Below are 5,746 nucleotides of genomic sequence, written 5' to 3'. Positions count from 1 at the left end.
CAAGCCTTTGTTTCCATCACACATTATGAGATTAAATGGTGATACAATGTGCAGTGGTCTATCTACAGAGGAGCTGGTTATATCCTCTCTATTCACAAAATTATTTGCTCAAAGCCAACTGAAATGTTATCATGCTTCGAGGTTTTAAGTGTAACCACATAGAAGATAAAAACCATTAGCTGGTTCTTTTTTTTTTTTTAATTAGTCTCTCTTTCTTCCTTCCTTCCTTCCTTCCTTCCTTCCTTCCTTCCTTCCTTCCTTCCTTCCTTCCTTTCTTTCTTTCTTAGTTGCGGCAGGCAGATTCAGTTGCGGCTCACTGGCTCCCTAGTTGTGGCCTGTGAGCTCTCAGCTGCGGCAAGCATGTGGGCTCCAGTTCACCAACCAGAGATCAAACCCAGGCCCCCTGCATTAGAAGTGCAGCGTCTTAACCACTGTGCCCCCGGGGAAGTCCCTGGTTGTTCTTGAGAAACATTTTGATTTTAAGAACTTGGCCACTGTGGTTTAATAGAAAAAAATCTGAGAAAGATGGTGGAATTAGTCCCTACTGAGCCTGGGGTTGATAGATTTGCCCAAAGGCCGACCCAATAGTCCTCATTGTCCGCAAGGAGGAAAGGATAGACGGAGTTGAGGTTAAAACTCACAATAAAGCTGCAAAGAGATGGGGGGAAAAGAAAGAACAATAACAAATTAAAAGAAGTAATGAAAATATGAAAACTAAAATTTCTTCCAATACCAGTTTCCTGTTGAGTTTGTATGTAGTCATTTTGTAAAATGGTATAATTTCTTGTTAAAAAGAAAAGCATGAGCTCCCTCCAGTGGCTAATCTAACAATTAAAAAATTTTTTTAATTGGAAAAATGCTGACACGTGCCTGGCTTTTCTGAACATACTCACCATCACTGGTTTCTAATGAGAGAGATAGTAATTCACGTTAGTCACTCACTGATTTTGAGACAAATTTTGTCTATGGATAGCTAAGATATTTTAGTTTTTTTTTTTTAATTTTAAGTTCTTACTTTAATAAATCACATAATTGAAGAATTGGAAGACTGGAAATTATTTATTCATTCCTTCAATAAGTATTAACTGATTACCTACTATGTGTCATGTATTGTTCCAAGTGTGGAGTATAGAACAGTGAACAAGAAAAGGTCCTAATTAAATTCATTCCAGTGCAGAAAGACAGACAACAAACAATTAAGCTAGTGAATATATATTGTGCCAGAGGCTTATAAGGGTAATGGAGGAAAATAAAGCAGGGGAAGGGAGTGTGGGGTGGGAGGCAGGATGGGGGGTCAGGGAAAGTCTCCCTAATAAGATGTCACTGGAGCAGGAAATGGAGGAAAGTAGGGGAGCAAGGCAAGTGGTGCTTAGGACAAAGGAAACAAAGTGTGAAGGCCCTGAGGCTTGACATGTTGGAGGCAGCTAAGAGGCCATTTTCCTGGGCAGAGTGGACAAAGGGGAGTGTGATGGGAGGGGAGCCCAGAGAGGTAATGTGGGGTCAGGTTATATATGACCTTCTGTGTTCCTTAAGGACTTTAGCTTTAAATCTGAGAGAGAAGGGAAGCTGGAGGAATAACTGGAACTATTTTAGGATCCCTCTGGCCACCACTACAGGAAAATACACAATAGGAGCATGGAAAGGAGTAGAGAGACCATTAAAGGCCAATTACCAAATGTGTTTCTAGAAGGAGGGAGAGATCAACTGTACCCAAGGCTGCAGGTAAGATAAAGAATGAAAACTGACCATTGGACTTAGCAACATCAAAGTTATTGGCGATGTTGATAAAAACAGTTTCAGTGGAATGGTAGAAGCAAAAGACTAATTGACATTTGTTAAAAAGCTAAGTCCAAACCTATCTTGTGGTCTAGCCATTCCACTCCTAGGCATTTACCAAGAGAAAAGAAAACATACATCCATAGAAAAACTTGAACACATATATTGATAGCCCCACGCTGGACACAACCCAAATATTCAACAACAGGTGAATGGATACACAAATTGCAATATATCCATATGATGGAATGCTACTCAAAAATAAAAGGGGTGAACTATTGATATTCACAACATGGATGAATTTTTAAATACTTATAAGAAGTCTGACACAAAAGAATAGATACCGTATGATTCCATTTGTATAAAATTTCTGCAAGTGCAAACTTATCTCTGGTGACAGAAAGCAGATGTGTGTTTGTCTGGGGATGGTGCAGCACAGGAAACTTGGGGATAATGGATATATTCATTAACCTGATTGTGATGATGGTTTCATGGGTGCATATATATATCAAATTGTACAATTTGTGGCTAGTTTCTTATAAATTAATATCTTAATAAAGCTATAAAATAAGTAAATACATTATCAGAAAAAACAAAGGGTGCGACCTCATGTGGAAGTAGAGGTCTTGGTCTTAGCTAGACTCAGAAATGTTCCATCCCATTTTGATGTGTATTTGGAAAATATAACCAGCACATCAAACCCATCATTCCCAGATGTTATTGCTTTGGATAAGGGTAAATGAATAAAGAGTATGTTTAAACATCAAGTTGAAGAAAGATTCAGTCGATCATCATGTGGATTGTATGTCCACGTGGCAATATAATAAAGTCATAAGGTTGGCAGGAGAATTGGCTTTGTTCAACACTGTCATTCTACAAAGAAGGATTTCCTAAGGAATGCCACAAAGTTCTATTAAATAAATGATACCAATAAACTCTTATGGAGATTACTACCTGTCCCAATTGAGTTATGGTTTATTTATCCCCTGTGTATCCTCTCATATCAAAACCCTACAGATCCTTCAAGACATCTCAAATACATCATCCATCCTCAAGAAGCCTTTCCTTATTCCTCAAAACAAACATGAACTCTCCTTCCTTTAGTCAGATCTTCATTGTATCCAGCAAAGGCTTGCTTGCAGTACTATCCATTTCATTAAGTTCTGACCAAGGAGATAGATACAGAAGTATTATACTGTATTGTTCGAGGGCGTTCCCTGGTGGCCTAGTGGTTAGGATTCCAGGCTTTTACTGCTGTGGCCGGGTTCAAACCCTGTTTGGGAACTGAGGTCCTGCAAGGTGTGTGACATGGCCACAAAAAAAAAAAAAAGACCAAGTACTATATTGTTTGGAACTTTTGTAGGGCTAATTCAGCTGGGAGGTGTACAATTTTGCTCCACCTTCCTCCTTCCTATTAATGAACTTGTAACAGAGATTTAATGGCTCAAGACTGGTGCTCAAGCTGCTGTCTGGACTATTGCCAAAAAGGCATCCCAAGTAGAGATATAAGTCAAAAGAGTCTACTTTTTTTTTTGAGTGTACTTCTTGTGCAAGCAACTTAAAATAGCCCTCTAGTCTAGGATCCTTCAAATAAGAAATTTTTAAGCCATTTGAATCCAGATATTATGATCCATTTTATAATTATAATAGGGTCTCTTTTGCAAAGGTATAAAGGATATTTTCTTTTCTAGAATAATTCACTTTAGTTTAAAAATCATTTGGGGATCAGAAAAAGATGGAAAGTTCCTTTGCCAATTCAAGACAATACAGAAGTGAATATGGAGTTTTCTTGGTGTTGATCTGGCTAATATACATGAAACATATGTACACTGCACTGCACATAATAGAGGCATTATTGAACATTTAAAAAATACATATTTAGTTAGCACTCTGAACGTATATTCAGTTAACCACTCTCAGCCTTAGTTTTCTCATCTGTCAAAACAAAACAAAACAAAACACATACAGACAAAAAGCCCTGCTTCAGGGTGTCTAGGGGTAAAATGAGCAGACCCATATGCCCTTTTAGATTAGCATGTAAAGCCTTTCATCATCAGGACTGCATACCCTCACCTGACTCATTTTTCTCAGCTCCTTGCCTGCTGCACACACCCCTCCCAACCACTAGTCACACCCAGGCTTCTGGTTGTCAATTTCACCAAACTTTTTCAAGCTTTTGGACGTCTCCACTGGTTATTTTCTTTATGTAGAAAGCCTTTCTTTCCCTCCTCAAAAAAAAACTCATCTTCCAGAATTTCAATCAAATAGTACCATAACTGTGAAATATTCTGATTCCTCCGGACTAGGTTATCCCATTGCTCCCACTCCTCTATTGTAAGAACATTTATGCATTCTATTTTTCTCTCTTATTAGTCGGTGAGTTTCCTAAGGGCCAACACCCATGCCTTATTTATTTTTGTATTCAAAACACTTACTCTAGGGAATTCCCTGGTGGTCCAGTGGTTAGGACTTGGCGCTTTCACTGCTGGGCTGCGTTTGATCCTTGGTTGGGGAACTAAAATCCCACAAGCCACATGGCGCAGCCAAAAAAAAAAAAAAGACAAACAAAAACAACCAAACAAAAAAACACTTTCCTTAGTGCCTGAGGTACAGATTGTGAATACTGTAAACGCTTGTGACATGGCCTGAGTGTTTTGCTCATAAGTCACATTTCAGTGACTTAAATATTCATAGCACATAAGCTTATGATTTTGACAGGAATTACATTAAATAATTTCAGTGTATTTTGTTTTGAGTGCTTTTTTTCTCACTAATCCAACCAACAACAATGTTTTTAATTTAAATCTGTGAAAGGTTTTTTTTTTAAGATTTATTGCTCACATTTACTTCTTAATAATTTCATGAGTACCTGATCCAATGATTAATAAATAGAATAGTCATTCTCCAAATGTGGCTGAAAAACTAATCGTGGTTTGCACAGTATTCTTGAATTTGCTTGTGCCTAGATGTGATTACAGAGTTGTCTTGTTTTTGGCTCATTCCGACATGGCCACAGATGACCTGGACTGAAGTTGATGTTCTGTGAAATTGCTTATGTTAAGTAGGGGAATACCACTGTCCATCTACGGATGCCAGACCAGCTTACCAGCTGACAACTATCAGACTACATTTTCCTTTCTCATCTAGCTACAGTCAAGACTGCCTGGATTGAAACCCCAGCTTCCTCACCTGCTGTGAACTTGGGCCGTCAACTTGTCTGAGCCTGTTTCCTCATCTGCAAAGTGCAGATAATTATAGTGCCTATTTTAGAAGACTCTTCTCAGGATTAAGTACCAGTGAAATGCTGGAACACGGTGAGTGATCAAGTGTCTTTTTATACTAACAACACCCTATTTCATTCACTCATTTGCCACATATTTATTTTTGCACACTGTTAAACTGTGGAAACGTATACTCTTCAAACCAGGATCTGAATTTAAAACTCTGGCTGAACAGTGCTTACAAAGGTTATAACAATAGTTGGCTTTTAAATACAAATTCATTTGCATTTTAAAACAATCCACAGGACTACATTTCATCCAGTTCACACCCTTTTCCCTTGTCTGGGTCACAATGGGTTTAAACAATTAAAAACAACACTGAAGCAAGTATTTAAAATCACTTAGGAGAACTAATTTACGCCCCTCCTTGATCTTCCCTCTCTCTAAAACAGGATAAGCGCTATCTACTCCCTACGGATATTTTTAGCTTCTAACTTTAGGCTGTGGGATTTTTTAAAAAACTATTCTTATCTGTTTCATAATAATGTCAGGATGATGAAATAAACTAACATGTGAAAAAAAACTTTTCATTTCAGATTATTTCAGAAACGCGAAATAGTAGTAGTGGTTGGCCGATGGGAAAAACTAACAAACAAAAGAGGAAAAAAATACTTCGTATAAACTGGTGCACTGCACTTCGACCGTGAGAGTAAGTTTGACACTTTGAGGCTCCCGTAGTCAAGCTCGCT

This window comes from Hippopotamus amphibius, chromosome 3 (genome assembly GCF_030028045.1).
Source record: "Hippopotamus amphibius kiboko isolate mHipAmp2 chromosome 3, mHipAmp2.hap2, whole genome shotgun sequence".
Taxonomy (NCBI): domain Eukaryota; kingdom Metazoa; phylum Chordata; class Mammalia; order Artiodactyla; family Hippopotamidae; genus Hippopotamus; species Hippopotamus amphibius.
The sequence above is the reverse complement of the archived record's forward strand: the minus strand, read 5'-3'. Positions refer to the sequence as shown.